This window comes from Rana temporaria, chromosome 2, assembly GCF_905171775.1.
Source record: "Rana temporaria chromosome 2, aRanTem1.1, whole genome shotgun sequence".
In the NCBI taxonomy this organism is placed as follows: Eukaryota; Metazoa; Chordata; class Amphibia; order Anura; family Ranidae; genus Rana; species Rana temporaria.
Genome location: NC_053490.1, coordinates 518,158,962 through 518,179,035, shown reverse-complemented (window position 1 = coordinate 518,179,035; position 20,074 = coordinate 518,158,962). Strand labels below are relative to the sequence as shown.

Here is a 20,074-nt window from a genome sequence, read left to right as displayed (position 1 = left end):
GGTCCTCTACGCGCCGACACAGGAGCCGCGTCCCTACGTCAGGTCCTCTACGCGCCGACACAGGAGCCGCGTCCCTACGTCAGGTCCCCTACGCGCCGACACAGGAGCCGCGTCCCTACGTCAGGTCCCCTACGTGCCCACACAGGAGCCGCGTCCCTACGTCAGGTCCCCTACGTCCCGACACAGGAGCCGCGTCCCTACGTCAGGTCCCCCCTCAGTCCTCGCACACAGGTCCCCCCTCAGTCCCTGTGTCAGGTCCCCCCTCAGTCCCTGTGTCAGGTCCCCCCTCAGTCCCTGTGTCAGGTCCCCCCTCAGTCCCTGTGTCAGGTCCCCCCTCAGTCCCTGTGTCAGGTCCCCCCTCAGTCCCTGTGTCAGGTCCCCCCTCAGTCCCTGTGTCAGGTCCCCCCTCAGTCCCTGTGTCAGGTCCCCCCTCAGTCCCTGTGTCAGGTCCCCCCTCAGTCCCTGTGTCAGGTCCCCCCTCAGTCCCTGTGTCAGGTCCCCCCTCAGTCCCTGTGTCAGGTCCCCCCTCAGTCCCTGTGTCAGGTCCCCCCTCAGTCCCTGTGTCAGGTCCCCCCTCAGTCCCTGTGTCAGGTACCCCCTCAGTCCCTGTGTCAGGTACCCCCTCAGTCCCTGTGTCAGGTACCCCCTCAGTCCCTGTGTCAGGTCCCCCCTCAGTCCCTGTGTCAGGTCCCCCCTCAGTCCCTGTGTCAGGTACCCCCTCAGTCCCTGTGTCAGGTCCCCCCTCAGTCCCTGTGTCAGGTCCCCCCTCAGTCCCTGTGTCAGGTACCCCCTCAGTCCCTGTGTCAGGTACCCCCTCAGTCCCTGTGTCAGGTACCCCCTCAGTCCCTGTGTCAGGTCCCCCCTCAGTCCCTGTGTCAGGTCCCCCCTCAGTCCCTGTGTCAGGTACCCCCTCAGTCCCTGTGTCAGGTACCCCCTCAGTCCTCACACACAGGAGAGGAGTCCCCGTGTCAGGTCCCCCCTCAGTCCTCACACACAGGAGAGGAGTCCCTGTGTCAGGTCCCCCCTCAGTCCTCGCACTATGATAGGCCGCACTCAGGCCTCGGCTCTCCCGTCACTCTCAGGCCGTCTCCCCCCCTCACACAGGCCGGACTCGCCTCTCACTCACACCGCAGGCCTCAGGCCCAGTCCGCCGTCATTCCCCGGATGTGCGGCCTTCTCTCCAGTCCCGTCACTCACCGGCAGTAGCAGCAGCAGGACGAGTCGATCTCCCGCGCGGGGGGGGGGGTGTAGGTTGTGGGTGATCCGGGGCAGTGTGTGTGGTGTTGGTGGGGGGAGGGGGGAGAAGATGAAATGTGACGATCCTCTTCGGGGTCTTCCCCGCTCTTCTCCTCACAGCCGGCAGTGCGGGCCGCTCGGCGGCAGCCGTAATCTCCCGCAGCCGCACACAGGCTCCATTGTCTTTTTTTTTTTTTTTTTTTTTTCCTCCTCCTCAGCGATAGCAGCAGCAGCACCTTTCTCTTGCCCTCCCCCTTTCCGGCTCCTGCAAGTGGTGCCTTCCTCCTCCCCTCGCGCCGTGCCGCCGGGCCACGCCTCCTTCCCCTCCACTCTCACCGGACACGCCCCGACATTCCCAGCTTTCTCGCAGAGCGCCTCTCCGTCTGACACTCGGGACACGCCCACAGCGCCGGGGAGCGACACGCCCCCTCCATTTCACAGCGAAAGGGGGGTTCGTGAGAGTTCTTTGGGCACGCCCAGCGCTAATAGGGCCCCGCCCACCCTGTCTGCCAGTTTCTTCCTTTCTCTCTCTCTCTCTGGAGGAACATTCCACTCCGAGCGGAGAGTCCTCCCGCCTCCCCCCTCCGCTAAAGTGACGGGTGGTACCGCCCCACTTCTTCACCCCTCAATCACTGCACCCCTCTATATACTACAACATATATACCGAGACCACCAATCACTGCACCCCTCTATATACCGAGACCACCAATCACTGCACTCCCCTCTATATACTACACTATATATACCGAACCCACCAATCACTGCACTCCTCTATATACTACACTATATATACCGAACCCACCAATCACTGCACCCCTCTATATACTACACTATATATACCGAACCCACCAATCACTGCAACCCTCTATATACTACAACATATATATCGAGACCACCAATCACTGCACTCCTCTATATACTACACTATATATACCGAACCCACCAATCACTGCACTCCTCTATATACTACAATATATATACCGAGACCACCAATCACTGCACCCCTCTATATTCTCCACTATATATACCGACACCCCCAATCACTGCACCCCTCTATATACTACACTATATATACCGAACCCACCAATCACTGCACTCCTCTATATACTACAATATATATACCGAGACCACCAATCACTGCACCCCTCTATATTCTCCACTATATATACCGACACCCCCAATCACTGCACTCCTCTATATACTACACTATATATACCGAGACCACCAATCACTGCACTCCTCTATATACTACACTATATATACCGAACCCACCAATCACTGCACTCCTCTATATACTACACTATATATACCGAACCCACCAATCACTGCACTCCTCTATATACTACACTATATATACCGAGACCACCAATCACTGCACTCCTCTATATACCGAGACCACCAATCACTGCACTCCCCTCTATATACTACACTATATATACCGAACCCACCAATCACTGCACCCCTCTATATACTACACTATATATACCAAACCCACCAATCACTGCAACCCTCTATATACTACAACATATATATCGAGACCACCAATCACTGCACTCCTCTATATACTACACTATATATACCGAACCCACCAATCACTGCACTCCTCTATATACTACACTATATATACCGAGACCACCAATCACTGCACTCCTCTATATACCGAGACCACCAATCACTGCACTCCCCTCTATATACTACACTATATATACCGAACCCACCAATCACTGCACCCCTCTATATACTACACTATATATACCAAACCCACCAATCACTGCACCCCTCTATATACTACACTATATATACCGAACCCACCAATCACTGCACTCCTCTATATACTACACTATATATACCGAACCTACCAATCACTGCACCCCTCTATATACTACACTATATATACCAAACCCACCAATCACTGCACTCCTCTATATACTACACTATATATACCAAGACCACCAATCACTGCACTCCTCTATATACTACACTATATATACCGAACCCACCAATCACTGTACTCCTCTATATACTACACTATATATACCGAACCTACCAATCACTGCACCCCTCTATATACTACACTATATATACCGAGACCACCAATCACTGCACTCCTCTATATACTACACTATATATACCGACACCCCCAATCACTGCACCCCTCTATATACTACACTATATATACCAAACCCACCAATCACTGCACTCCTCTATATACTACACTATATATACCGAACCCACCAATCACTGCACCCCTCTATATACTACACTATATATACCGAACCCACCAATCACTGCACTCCTCTATATACTACACTATATATACCGAACCCACCAATCACTGCACCCCTCTATATACTACACTATATATACCGAACCCACCAATCACTGCAACCCTCTATATACTACAACATATATATCGAGACCACCAATCACTGCACTCCTCTATATACTACACTATATATACCGAACCCACCAATCACTGCACTCCTCTATATACTACAATATATATACCGAGACCACCAATCACTGCACCCCTCTATATTCTCCACTATATATACCGACACCCCCAATCACTGCACCCCTCTATATACTACACTATATATACCGAACCCACCAATCACTGCACTCCTCTATATACTACAATATATATACCGAGACCACCAATCACTGCACCCCTCTATATTCTCCACTATATATACCGACACCCCCAATCACTGCACTCCTCTATATACTACACTATATATACCGAGACCACCAATCACTGCACTCCTCTATATACTACACTATATATACCGAACCCACCAATCACTGCACTCCTCTATATACTACACTATATATACCGAACCCACCAATCACTGCACTCCTCTATATACTACACTATATATACCGAGACCACCAATCACTGCACTCCTCTATATACCGAGACCACCAATCACTGCACTCCCCTCTATATACTACACTATATATACCGAACCCACCAATCACTGCACCCCTCTATATACTACACTATATATACCAAACCCACCAATCACTGCAACCCTCTATATACTACAACATATATATCGAGACCACCAATCACTGCACTCCTCTATATACTACACTATATATACCGAACCCACCAATCACTGCACTCCTCTATATACTACACTATATATACCGAGACCACCAATCACTGCACTCCTCTATATACCGAGACCACCAATCACTGCACTCCCCTCTATATACTACACTATATATACCGAACCCACCAATCACTGCACCCCTCTATATACTACACTATATATACCAAACCCACCAATCACTGCACCCCTCTATATACTACACTATATATACCGAACCCACCAATCACTGCACTCCTCTATATACTACACTATATATACCGAACCTACCAATCACTGCACCCCTCTATATACTACACTATATATACCAAACCCACCAATCACTGCACTCCTCTATATACTACACTATATATACCAAGACCACCAATCACTGCACTCCTCTATATACTACACTATATATACCGAACCCACCAATCACTGTACTCCTCTATATACTACACTATATATACCGAACCTACCAATCACTGCACCCCTCTATATACTACACTATATATACCGAGACCACCAATCACTGCACTCCTCTATATACTACACTATATATACCGACACCCCCAATCACTGCACCCCTCTATATACTACACTATATATACCAAACCCACCAATCACTGCACTCCTCTATATACTACACTATATATACCGAACCCACCAATCACTGCACCCCTCTATATACTACACTATATATACCGAGTCCACCAATCACTGCACCCCTCTATATACTACACTATATATACCGAACCCACCAATCACTGCACTCCTCTATATACTACACTATATATACCGAACCCACCAATCACTGCACCCCTCTATATACTACAACATATATACCGAACCCACCAATCACTGCACTCCTCTATATACTACACTATATATACCGAGACCACCAATCACTGCACTCCTCTATATACTACACTATATATACCGACACCCCCAATCACTGCACCCCTCTATATACTACACTATATATACCAAACCCACCAATCACTGCACTCCTCTATATACTACACTATATATACCGAACCCACCAATCACTGCACCCCTCTATATACTACACTATATATACACCGAACCCACCAATCACTGCACCCCTTTATATACTACAACATATATACCGACACCCCCAATCACTGCACCCCTCTATATACTACACTATATATACCGAACCCATCAATCACTGCACTCCTCTATATACTCCTCTATATATCCTGAGACCACCAATCACTGCACTCCTCTATATACTACACTATATATACCGACACCCCCAATCACTGCACCCCTCTATATATACCGAATCCACCAATCACTGCACCCCTCTATATACTACATTATATATACCGACACCCCCAATCACTGCACCCCTCTATATACTACACTATATATACCGAACCCACCAATCACTGCACCCCTCTATATACCGAACCCACCAATCACTGCACCCCTCTACATACTACACTATATATACCGAGTCCTCCAATCACTGCACCCCTCTACAGGGAGTGCAGAATTATTAGGCAAATGAGTATTTTGACCACATCATCCTCTTTATGCATGTTGTCTTACTCCAAGCTGTATAGGCTCGAAAGCCTACTACCAATTAAGCATATTAGGTGATGTGCATCTCTGTAATGAGAAGGTGTGTGGTCTAATGACATCAACACCCTATATCAGGTGTGCATAATTATTAGGCAACTTCCTTTCCTTTGGCAAAATGGGTCAAAAGAAGGACTTGACAGGCTCAGAAAAGTCAAAAATAGTGAGATATCTTGCAGAGGGATGCAGCACTCTTAGAATTGCAAAGCTTCTGAAGCGTGATCATCGAACAATCAAGCGTTTCATTCAAAATAGTCAACAGGGTCGCAAGAAGCGTGTGGAAAAACCAAGGCGCAAAATAACTGCCCATGAACTGAGAAAAGTCAAGCGTGCAGCTGCCAAGATGCCACTTGCCACCAGTTTGGCCATATTTCAGAGCTGCAACATCACTGGAGTGCCCAAAAGCACAAGGTGTGCAATACTCAGAGACATGGCCAAGGTAAGAAAGGCTGAAAGACGACCACCACTGAACAAGACACACAAGCTGCAACGTCAAGACTGGGCCAAGAAATATCTCAAGACTGATTTTTCTAAGGTTTTATGGACTGATGAAATGAGAGTGAGTCTTGATGGGCCAGATGGATGGGCCCGTGGCTGGATTAGTAAAGGGCAGAGAGCTCCAGTCCGACTCAGACGCCAGCAAGGTGGAGGTGGAGTACTGGTTTGGGCTGGTATCATCAAAGATGAGCTTGTGGGGCCTTTTCGGGTTGAGGATGGAGTCAAGCTCAACTCCCAGTCCTACTGCCAGTTTCTGGAAGACACCTTCTTCAAGCAGTGGTACAGGAAGAAGTCTGCATCCTTCAAGAAAAACATGATTTTCATGCAGGACAATGCTCCATCACACGTGTCCAAGTACTCCACAGCATGGCTGGCAAGAAAGGGTATAAAAGAAGAAAAACTAATGACATGGCCTCCTTGTTCACCTGATCTGAACCCCATTGAGAACCTGTGGTCCATCATCAAATGTGAGATTTACAAGGAGGGAAAACAGTACACCTCTCTGAACAGTGTCTGGGAGGCTGTGGTTGCTGCTGCACGCAATGTTGATGGTGAACAGATCAAAACACTGACAGAATCCATGGATGGCAGGCTTTTGAGTGTCCTTGCAAAGAAAGGTGGCTATATTGGTCACTGATTTGTTTTTGTTTTGTTTTTGAATGTCAGAAATGTATATTTGTGAATGTTGAGATGTTATATTGGTTTCACTGGTAAAAATAAATAATTGAAATGGGTATATATATTTTTTTTGTTAAGTTGCCTAATAATTCTGCACAGTAATAGTAGTCACCTGCACACACAGATATCACCCTAAAATAGCTAAAACTAAAAACAAACTAAAAACTACTTCCAAAAATATTCAGCTTTGATATTAATGAGTTTTTTGGGTTCATTGAGAACATGGTTGTTGTTCAATAATAAAATAAATCCTCAAAAATACAACTTGCCTAATAATTCTGCACTCCCTGTATATACAACATATACAAATCACTGCACTCTATATATACAATATTTACAAATCACAGCACCCTATATACACAATATATACAAATCACAGCACCCTATATATACAAATCACAGCACCCTATACATACAAGATTTACGAATCACAGCACCCTATATATACAAATCACAGCACCCTATATATACAATATATACAAATCACTGCACCCTATATATACAATATATACAAATCACAGCACCCGATATATACAATATTTACAAATCACAGCACCCGATATATACAATATATACAAATCACAGCACCCTATTATATACAACATATACAAATCACTGCACTCTATATATACAATATTTACAAATCACAGCACCCTATATACACAATATATACAAATCACAGCACCCTATATATACAAATCACAGCACCCTATACATACAAGATTTACGAATCACAGCACCCTATATATACAAATCACAGCACCCTATATATACAAATCACAGCACCCTATATATACAATATATACAAATCACTGCACCCTATATATACAATATATACAAATCACAGCACCCGATATATACAATATTTACAAATCACAGCACCCGATATATACAAATCACTGCACCCTATATACAGTATATACACAATATATACAAAATATACAAATCACAGAACCCTATATATACAATATATACATATCACAGCACCCTATATATTTATAGACACAATATATACAAATCACAGCACCCTATTATATACAATATATACATATCACTGCACCCTATATATACAACATATACAAATTACAGCACCCTATATATATATATATATATATATATATATATACAAATCACAGCACCCAATATATGTAGTGTAGCGGTCAGTATAGTGGTCAGTTTAGTGTAGTGGTTAGTATAGTGGTCAGTGTAGTTTACTGGTCAGTATAGTGATCAGTGTAGTATAGTGGTCAGTGTAGTGTAGTGGTCAGTGTAGTTTAGTGGTTAGTATAGTGGTCAGTATGGTGTAGTGATCAGTGTAGTTTAGTGGTCAGTGTAATGTAGTGGTAAGTATAGTGTAGTGGTCAGTGTAGTGGTCAGTATGGTGTAGTGGTCAGTGTAGTGTAGTGGTCAGTATAGTGTAGTGGTCAGTGTAGTTTAGTGGTCAGTGTAGTGGTCAGTATAGTGTAGTGGTCAGTGTAGTGTAGTGGTCAGTGTAGTGTAGTGGTCAGTATGGTGTAGTGGTCAGTGTAGTGTAATGGTCAGTGTAGTGAAGTGGTCAGTGTAGTGTAGTGGTCAGTATGGTGTAGTGGTCAGTGTAGTGTAATGGTCAGTGTAGTGAAGTGGTCAGTGTAGTGTAGTGGTCAGTATGGTGTAGTGGTCAGTGTAGTGTAATGGTCAGTGTAGTGAAGTGGTCAGTGTAGTGTAGTGGTCAGTATAGTGGTCAGTGTAGTGGACAGTATAGTGTTGTGGTCAGTGTAGTGTAATGGTCAGTGTAGTGAAGTGGTCAGTGTAGTGTAGTGGTCAGTATAGTGGTCAGTGTAGTGGACAGTATAGTGGACAGTATAGTGTCGTGGTCAGTATAGGAATCAGGTAGTTTAGTTCAGTGGTCAGTGTAGGAATCAGGCTGGCCAATACTAGGAAGGGACAGGTCTCAGGGAGTGCTAAAAGTCTGCAGGTTAGGGGGCGCAAATTACTTGCCTTGCCCCGGGCGCTGACAACCCACGCTACACCACTGACCATACATACAATTCACAGCCCCATAGATACATACACTATATAATCAAATCACAGCATCCTATATATTGCATACACCATTCCTGAGACCTGTATACATCCCAGTACCGTATATGTACATACACTGTATAAACAAATCATAGCACACTTTATATGCACCATGCAATATCCTATATATTGCACACACCCTGCCTGAGACATGTATAATTCACAGCACTATATATATATATATATATATATATATATATATATATATATATATATATGTATATATATATATATCATATACAGTCCCCATATATACATACACTGTATAAAAAAATGACAGCACTCCATATATACAAATCACAGCACCTCATGCTGTATATATATATATATATATATATATATATATACACCCTATATATACCATGCAATATTCTATATATTGTAGACACTCTGCTTGAGACATGTATAAATCACAGCACCCCATATATACATACATTGTATAGCCAAATCACAGCATCCAACATATACCGTATATATATATATAAACCACAGCGCCCATATAGTCAAATCACAGCTAAGCATACTAACTTATATATATACCCTGCCTGGCAAATGTATAAATCACAGCCCCCTACACCCTATATATACCTTGTCTGAGACATGTATAAACACAGTAGCATATACAGTATATTCCATATACAGTACCCTGCCTGAGCCATGCACTACTCTGTATACTCCATGACCCATGCAGGGCCATCTTTAATGTTGATTAGACCCTGGGCAAAACAAGACTTAAAATCAGTTTACTGTATCAGATCAGGCAGTGATTGCGATTGGTTGCCAGAGGTTACAGCATATCATTACCATTTACTGACTGGTTGCTAGAAGTTACAGCACACCTTACGACTCACTGATTAGTTGCTAGAGGTTACAGCACATGATTTCTTCTTGTTGATTGGTTGCTAGAGATTACTGTACAGTAACACTGCTCACTGATTGGTTGCTAGAAGTTACAGCACATCATCTCTTCACTGCAGAGGGGCATGATATACGTATGAATGTTGCCTTTATTTACATATGAATGCCACTGGCCTTAGCTATTTACATATGAATGCTCCTGATATTTACATATGAATGATGGTTATTTACATGTAAACACAGGGTCTGCAGGTGAGTCATCTGTACACAACAATAGGGCAGAGCTGGGCAGCATTAGTAGCAGCACTTCACACTGAGATATCAGGACACAGCACAGGACTAAAACTTCAAGGGAATTTAAACTGGGATAGTTGGCAAGTATGAGGCAGCTGCTTTGGGCCCCACAACAATGACAGGGCCCAGGGCAGCTTCCCCTTTTGCCCTGCCTTAAAGACGACCCTGGACCCATGCTCTATTCTATGTACTCTATATTTCCTGCCTGACCCATGCATTATTCTATATACTCTATATACCCTGCCTGAGCCATGCACTAGTCTATATACTCCATATACCCTGCTTGAGACACTCATTATCCCCTACAGATCACAGAAGAATGTATTCTATATCTCCAATCTAGGTCAACAAGTCAAACCATTGTACATTATCTTGTATTAAACAGATTGGGGCTCATGTATGAAATAACAGAAACAGAATTCATGTTTTATTTTTAACTCTGCACTGTAGGGAAACAACAGTTGGATTTGATTGGTATACCATTATGGGGTATAAATAAATCACAGCATATCACATATCCTACCTGAGGGACAAGGGGGTCAGTGCACTCACTATACTATATTATAATATATGCAGTACTTTCAGTACTTATCACACAGATCAGATGAAGTTATCACATGCAATTTCATTATTGGTGTTTTGAGTGTCAACATTTCTTTGAGTAGATGTAAAACCTCAATTAAATCGTTAACATGCTAAAGTCATTTTAAAAGTAATTTTAATCCTATTTTTCTCTGCTTTTCCCCTTGAGACCTACGGGCACTGTGCTGACACTGAGGGTCCTGGTGGCTGGTGTGCTGGGGGGGGGGCGGGCGCTGGGGGCCCTGGCTGGTTGAACGGACCCGGCGGCCTGCTGCTGGGGGGCAGCCTGGCCCCTACAGGGGTTGGGCACTTGTTTTGCCACCCCGGGGCAGGCCTGTTGACCGCTGTGGAGGTCGGTGGGGGTTGCTTCAGGGAGGAAGGTAAAACGGAGGTCCATGGTGGCCCCCCTTCCCTCATGCGCACTCGGCCGGCTTACCCTTTTATTTTGCACAACATATGTGGTTTCACTTGTTGTCCGTTGGACTGGCTGGGCTGGCCTCCGGTGCCCTGCCCCTCCTTCGAGTACCGGAAAATCCCTTTTATTACCTGATGAGATGTTGGAGGTGTGTCGCCCCTATATTTTAAGCCTCAATTTATGTATATTGTATGGGGGGGGGGGTGATCTCCATTTTCGGCCCGCTACCTGGCCCGCTACCTGGCCCTCAGACCCCCTGTGATACTACCATGAGTACTAGGTCCCAATGTGATTATGTGCTCCCTCTTTTTCTTTTTGTTTTTCTTTTCTCAAAGTCTATTTTGTTTTTCTTTCTATGTTATGTTGATAAAACAAAAACGGATGGCTTATTGTTTGATGTAAGACGCTTCTGACAACATGAGTTGTGATGTATTACTATGCCGTCCACAAATAAAGATTTTACAATAAAAAAAAGTCATTTTAATTATTTTTTTTAAATATGCAACTTTTATTAAAATAACCACAGCTGATTCTTCTATGCAGGTCCTGTGCAGGCACTTCCTGGTATAGAGCCTCCCAGTTGTGCTCCTTCGTTGTCGCCCCATCCAGGGCCCTATCAGGGGGGTACAGGCAGTACACCTGTAAGGGGCCCGGAGGTCCCCAGGGGCCCAGATGGCAACCCCCCCTTTTTTTATATATTTTTTTATTTATTTTATTTTTTATATATATATATATTATTGGGCCCAGAGGTCCCCATGGCCCCGGATGGTAACCCCCCCCCCCCTTTTTTTTATAACATTTTTAATTTTTCTTATATTTTATTTCTTTAAAAAAAAAAAAAAAATTTTAAAGGGGGTTGCCATCCGGGCCCCTTACAGGTGTACTGCATGTACCCCTCTGATGGCGGCCCTGGGTAGGTGTACAATGTACATTCACATAAGTCCAGGGGGGGGGGGGCGCTCACTCGTTCCACCCCCTTTCCTGAACTGTCGGGCTACATGCTCAGATAAGGGTCTGGTATGGATTTTGGGGGGACCTCACGCCCCCCCTTTTTTTTTGGCATGGGGGGTTCCTCTTAAAATCCATACCAGACTCGCAGGGCATGGTATGATCGGATCCCGTTCATTGAAGTTGCATGGAAATCGGACATAAAGTCGCAGGTCAAAGTCGGTTTTTACGACTTCGGTGTCAGATCAGTGTGAACATAAATACTGATAGCAGCCGACTGGCAATACTGTAATTGTGAATTTCGGTGTCAACTAAAGATGGTATTAAATGAAGCCATTTGAAGAGGAGATAAAGATTCACGAGAAACAAACACTTTGAGTGGTTAAGTATCTATTTAATGTAAAAAAAAACAATAAAAATAATGCCTAGACATCAACATAATACTCAGCTCGTCAATTGACTGTTTTAAAGAGAGAGTTTTCCTGAGATAAAAAGATAATCTATGGAAAGCAATTAAAATCGCTCATACGGCTGGTGAATTGACTCTATTATCCAGTATAGATCCCGGCAATTATCCAACGTGCTCCGCCAGCAACTAAAACATCTGTGGTGCCGTATAGATCACAGCATCATCCATTGTCCTACATCAGCACTTCTCATCCTTTATTCAGAGGTGGGACCCTATAAAAGTATGCAGAGTCTACAGGCACCCCGCTGTATAAAACGTGAATGGAACTTATCAATGGGAAACCTGAGCCTGGGACAATGCACACAACCACCTCAATGATATTAACTCCTCATCAGAAGCCCCCTTCGTTTTAGAGGTCCCCACAGCACATAAGTGTCCCCCCTTTGGTTTGGTATGGATTTTAAGAGAAACCCCCACGCCAAAAACAAAAAGGGCGTGAGGTCCCCCCAAAGTCCATACCAGACCCTTATCTGAGCATCAGAGTCTTCCCTTCAGGTCAGAGGCTCCATTACATTAGAGGTTCCCTCATCACATCAGAGTCACTCTTCAAATTAACCCCCCCCTTCACATCAGAGGCCCCTGTCATTTCCAAGTGCCCCCCCTCTCACATCAGAGGCTCCCTTTCACATTAGAGCCCTCCCTTCAGGTCAGAGGCTCCATTACATTAGAGGTTCCCTCATCACATCAGAGTCGCTCTTCAAATTAACCCCCCCCCTTCACATCAGAGGCCCCTGTCATTTCCAAGTGCCCCCCCCTATCACATCAGAGGCGCTCTTTCACATTAGAGCCCTCCCTTCAGGTCAGAGGCTCCATTACATTAGAGGTTCCCTCATCACATCAGAGTCGCTCTTCAAATTAACCCCCCCCCCTTCACATCAGTGGCCCCTGTCATCCCCCCCTATCACATCAGAGCCTCCCTTTCACATTAGAGCCCTCCCATCAGGTCAGAGGCTCCATCACATTAGAGGTTCCCTCATCACATCAGTCACCCTTCCAATTTACCCCCCCCCCCATTTCACATCAAAGGCCTGTGTCATTTCAAAGGTCGCCCCATCACATCTGAGCCTCCCTTTCACATTAGATCCCTCCCTTCAGGACAGAGGCCCTATCACACCAGAGGTCCCACCATGACATCAGAGTCCTCCCATGACATCAAGATCATCCCTCTAATAAACCCCACCCCCACTTCACAGAACAGCCCCTCAGCAAATAAAAGCCCCCGTTTGCATCAGACATCAGAGTACTCCCTCACATCAGATTCACCCCTCCAACTAAAAACCCTCACTTCACATCAGAAGCCCTCCCTTCATTTTAGAGGTAACCCCTTCACATCAGAGCCCTCCCTTCACATCAGAGGCGCCTATCATGTCAGAGGTCCCCCATCACATCAGAGGCTCCCATTCACATCAGAGTAACCCCTTCCAGTCAGAGGCCTCCCATCACATCAAAAATTCCCCCATCACATCAGAGTACCCCCATAACATCAGAAGACCCCCTTCCGGTCAAAGGCTCCCATTCACACCAGAGGTCTCCCCTTCACATCAGAGGCCCCTCATCACATCAGAGGCCCCCCGTGACATTAGAGGTCCCCCCCATGTGCCCCCTTAAGGTCAGAGTCCGCCCATCACATCAGAGTATACCCCCTTCAGGTCAGAGGCCCCCATCACATCAGAGTATACCCCTTCAGGTCAGTCCCCCCATCATATCAGAGCCCCCCTTCACCTCAGAGGCCCCTATCATGTCAGAGGTCCCCCATCACTTCAGAGGCTCCCATTCACACCAGAGGTCTCCCCATCCCATCAGAGGCCCCTCTTCACATCAGAGGCCCCCCATGACATCAGAGGCCCCCCATGACATCAGAGGCCCCCCATGACATCAGAGGCCCCCCATGACATTAGAGGTCCCCCCCATGACATTCGAGTGCCCCCTTCAGGTCAGAGGCCCCATCACATCAGAGGTCCCCCCCATCACATCAGAGTCTCTCCTCTAATTAAAACCTGCATCAGAAGCCCTCCTTCTAATCAAAGGTTCCCCCTTCACATCAGAGTCCCCCCTTCAGGTCAATGGTCCTATCACACCAGAGCCCCCCCCCCCCCCATCACATCAGAGTCCTACCCATCACATCAGGGTCTCCCAGTGACATTGAGGTCACACCTACAATTAAAACCCCACACTTTGCATAAGATCCCCCCCTTTTATATAAGAGTCAGCCCATCAAATAAAAGCCCCCCTTTGCATCAGAGGCCCCCCTTCACATCAGAGCCCCCCCCCCCATCACATCAGAGTCCCCCCCATCACATCTAAGTCCTCTACATACATCAGAGTCTCCCAATCATAGAGTCAAAGTCCCCCCATCACATCAGATTCCCCCTATACATGAGAGCCACCATAACAGTAGAGCTTCTCCTTACAGTCAGAGTCCCGCATTGCAATAGGAAGTGCATCAAAAGCAGAGTCTCCACATTTCATCAGAGCTTACTATCACCACAGAGTCCCCCCCCCCCCCCCCATTATAGAGTCCTCTAATCCAGGGAAAGCTGGGCCTCATGCTCGCAGTACCCCAGGGGAACCTACTGTCACATTTTAATTGCCTATCATATATACAGACAGAGATAAATATAACCTGTTGCTGGAGACATGGATCTATACATTGTACAACATGATATTATAGGTAAGATCCAACCTGAGAGCTCGGTACATTATTGTATAATGAGCACAGCCTGTCTCAGCAGCTAAACATACACTTTAATGAAGATCACATTCTCACACATTATCCTATATGCAAAGAATTGTAGATATAATACATTTTGCATTAGCCATAGTCCTTATACTGTGACACTGTACCCCTGCTGACGTATCTACATCCGCCACAGTCTATATACCTGCCTCACCTATAACCCCATATATTATCCTAAATACATCACATTTCCATACATTATCCTAAGTAGATCAAAAGGTCCACACGTTCATCCTCAATATTGGAACAAAAATACATATATGAGCACCGAGACTTTTCAGGCGCTACTATGATAGATTGAATACACACATTGAGAACAATTTATTATATTATTACACAAAAATCATAAAATACATTAAAACCAGCCGTAGTCTTTATTATTGACAGTAGTTTATACATTAGCTACTTACATGTGAAACAATTTCATATATAGTATACCGTATTTATCGGCGTATACCGCGCACTTTTTTGCCCTGAAAATCAGGGCAAAATCGTGGGTGCGCGATATACGCCGATACCCGCTTCCCGCGCTTTGTTCGAACCACTGCGCAGTACACTCGGGTATAGTTCGGCAGGCTCGGCTCCTCTCGCGGTCACGTCCTGTGCATCCTTTACGCAAGAGGAGCCAAGCCCGCCCGACTATACCCGAATGTACTCCGCTCGATATATGTCGGCGCAGTGGTTCGAACTCAGCGCGGGAAGTGGGGATCGGGCGGGGAGGACACCACGATGGCCGCAGAAGGACGCCGGACCGGACGAGGCCGCCGATGGAAGCGATGGACGACGGGCAGGACGCGATGGACGACGGGCAAGACACCGACGAGGGGCATCCAAACTGTAAGTATTTTTTTATTTTGCAGGAATCTTCCTTCAAGTTTGGGGGTGCGCGCTATACGCCGGGGCGCGTTATAGCCCGATAAATACGGTATATAGTATATCCCACCCACATACCCCAGCTGACTGCTGGGGTATACAGTATAGGACGGTGGTATACATATGGAAGAAGCTAATGTGCAATTCACTGTCAATAATATGAATAAATATGAATAAATTCTAATAATGTGTGTGTGTATATATATATATATATATATATATATATATATATATATACATATATATATACACACACATATATATAAGAGTATAAATCACAAAAGTCGCAAGGAAATGGCAAGCAAGTCACACGACTTTGAGGTCGCAGCAGTGTGAACCAAGCCTTACGGTCCCGCAGTTGCCCCACCCCCTCCACGGTGACGGAATGCCAGGGCCCAGTCATCTTTGCGACCCTGGTAGTTCCGCCACTGATGCTTGAGCCCTTTACTCCCATCGCAGGCCCTTTATAAGCCCTCATTCACAATGCGACACACAAGGGTTTATGTACTAAAGCTGGGGAGTTCAAAATCAGGCTCAATTCTGCACAATTCTATTGCCAAAGCTTAATTGAACCAGCTGAGCTTAGAAGCTGATTGGTTTCTATGCAGAAGTGACCCTGGTTTTGTACTCTCCAGCTTTAGTAAATAAACCCTATAAAGTTGCATGACAAGTGAAAATACATTCATTTCAATAAGTGCAGTCTTAATCAATGCAACTCAACTTGCAGTGACAAAGAAAGATGGCTGCAACACTTTTCTGTGATTTTGGTGCGACCTGAGTGCTATAGACCGCCATGTTAAATCACAAAAGTCACAAGCAAGTTTCAAGGAAGTCACAAGGAAATAGCAAGCAAGTCACACAACTTTGGGGTCACAGCAGTGTGAACCAAGCCTTATGCCGCGTACACACGACCGTTTTTCTGGGTTGTTCCCCAGTGCCGCTCTCCCCCATGTCGCTCTCCCTTGTGCAGCTCTCCCCCCCCCCGTGCCGTCTTGTTCCCCAGTGCCGCTCTCCCCCGTGTCGCTCTCCTTTGTGCAGCTCTCCCCCCCCGTGCCGTCTTGTTCCCCAGTGCCACTCTCCCCCGTGTTGCTCTCCCTTGTGCAGCTCTCCCCCCGTGCCGTCTTGTTCCCCAGTGCCGCTCTCCTCCGTGCCGCTCTCCCCCCCTCGTGCCGCTCTCCCCCCCTCGTGCAGCTCTCCCCCCCGTGCCGTCTTGTCCCCCTCTGTGCAGCCCCCCCCCCCCGTGCCGTCTTGACGCTCCCGTGCCACTCTCCCCCCTCAATCTGTCAGGCTGGAGAGCGGAGGTAGGAGCCGCTAAACCCGGCCCCTACCTTTTCCGAATGGACAGAGTCGGTGATCACTGACTCTGTCCATTCATATAACTGAGCATCGTAACCTCCTGTGTTTACGATGCTTCAGTTTATGAATGGAGAGAAGCTTCTCTCCATTCATTTTAGCTGAGGCTGCTGAGAAAGGGACTGGGTAATCTGTGTCCCTAGTCCCTTTCTCTGTCTTAAAGGGGAGATGTCAGAGGTCTGTTAAGACCCCTGAAATCTCACCAAAGACCCCTCCCAACAGGACTGATTAAAAAAATGATTTTTTTTTTTTTTAATAAATAATTAAAAAAATAAAATGTAAATAATAATCAAAAAAGAAAAAAAAAAAAACACACTGACAATCCACTACCCCCCCCCCCCCCCTTTTTTAAAAAAAATCACTGTAAAAACAAAAATTAGTAAAAAATTTAAATTGTGTAAAAAAAAAAAAAGTCACATGACATTTAGAAAAAGTATCGGTAATCGGTATCGGCGAGTACTTGAAAACAAGTATCGGTACTCGTACTCTGTCTCAGAAAAGTGTTATCGGGACAACCCTAGTAGAAACCCAACCAGAACCAGGGACCTCCAACTTCACAGATAAGATCATCCAGCATAAAGGTAATCAATAGAACCATTCCCCCACATGCAGGGCCACATATGGCAATTGTGCCTTATTTAGGGAGGGGAGACAATTGCAAACGGCCAGGAAAACCCGTCCTAGCCAGTTGAGGTTTCCTCTGAGCAGGTTTAGCCGGGGAACGTGCCTACAAACAAAAGACAATGGTCTAAACTTCTTGTGAAGCCGTTTTGCCTTTTGTTATTTTTTTTTTTCTTGACATATGCACCGTACTGCTGTCAATCATTTGTCACCATCTGACCTTTACACAATTATCAGAATATATTCTTTAATTAACCACTTAAGGACCGGACCAATATGCTTCTAAATGACCCAAGGGGTTTTTACAATTCGGCACTGTGTCGCTTTAACAGACAATTGCGCGGTTGTGCGACGTGGCTCCCAAACAAAATTGGCGTCCTTTTTTTCCCACAAATAGAGCTTTCTGTTGGTGGTATTTGATCACCTCTGCGGTTTTTATTTTTTGCGCTATAAACAAAAATAGAGCGACAATTTTGAAAAAAATTCAATATTTTTTACTTTTTGCTGTAATAAATATCCCCCAAAAACATATATATAAAACATTTGTTTTCCTCAGTTTAGGCCGATACGTATTCTTCTACCTATTTTTGGTAAAAAAAAATCGCAATAAGCGTGTATTGATTGGTTTGTGCAAAATGTATAGCGTTTACAAAATAGGGGATAGTTTTATTGCATTTTTATTAATTTTTTTTTTTTACTACTAATGGCGGCGATCAGCGATTTTTTTCGTGACTGCGACATTATGGCGGACACTTCGGACAATTTTGACACATTTTTGGGACCATTGTCATTTTCACAGCAAAAAATGCATTTAAATTGCATTCTTTATTGTGAAAATTACAGTTGCAGTTTGGGAGTTAACCACAGGGGGCGCTGTAGGAGTTAGGGTTCACCTAGTGTGTGTTTACAACTGTAGGGGGGTGTGGCTGTAGGTCTGATGTCATCGATTGTGTCTCCCTATAAAAGGGATCACTCGATCGATGCAGCCGCCACAGTGAAGCACGGGGAAGCCGTGTTTACACACGGCTCTCCCCGTTCTTCAGCTCCAGGGAGCGATCGCGAGGGGGCGGCTAGAAACAAATAGCCGCGCCGTTGTCCCGGATCGCTCCCCGCGGGAATCCGACCGCCGCATGTAGCGGGGAGGGCCCCGATCGGATCCCCGACCCACGTCTAGGCAGGGACGTACGGGTACATCAATGTGCCTGTACGTGCCATTCTGCCGACGTACATATACATGCGGCGGTCTGGAAGTGGTTAAAACACCACAATGGTCAAACATGCCTGATGGATTGTGTTCATGCATCATAAACAGTATATACAGGCAGAGGTACGATCAAGTCTGAAGCCCCCTATATCAGTAGGGAGACCTACAGATATATTACCAGTCACGTGTAACAGGGCTGCACTTAGGAACAGGGCTGCACTTAGGGACAGGGCTGCACTTAGGGACAGGGCTGCACTTAGGGTTGCCACTTTTTCTTCAAGCCAAACCCGAACACTTTAGCTGCACACAGTCATTTCTTTATTTTTTTTAGTATACACTATAGCAGGGCTCAAAATTTTAAGTACTAGCCAGGCCTTAAGAGTTACTCGCCATCAGTTGCCCCACCCAACCCCTACCATGCCCCGCCCCTAATCCCGCCACTAAACACGCCCTCATAAATTATCTCATGAAAGGACACTTAAATGTTTTATGCAGAATTAAGATACAGAAATAAATATTATTAACAACAACTTTATCAGTGACC

The 20,074-nt window shown here is 45.6% G+C and overlaps 1 protein-coding gene across 7 annotated transcripts in view; it reads right to left on the bottom strand.

The window, feature by feature from the left end:
* BCL9 (BCL9 transcription coactivator) overlaps positions 1-20,074 on the bottom strand; it is a 370,958-nt gene that overhangs the window by 116,343 nt on the left and 234,541 nt on the right. For 3 of the 7 annotated variants that reach the window (XM_040339043.1, XM_040339048.1, XM_040339046.1), the window contains exon 1: positions 1,198-1,528. The exons of 2 other annotated variants lie outside the window; for them this stretch is intronic. The gene's annotated coding sequence lies outside the window, so the exon portion shown is untranslated. Of the gene's footprint in view, positions 1-1,197; positions 1,529-20,074 lie in introns of those variants that run through there. 2 more of the 7 variants (XM_040339049.1, XM_040339047.1) reach the window with 1 other exon arrangement.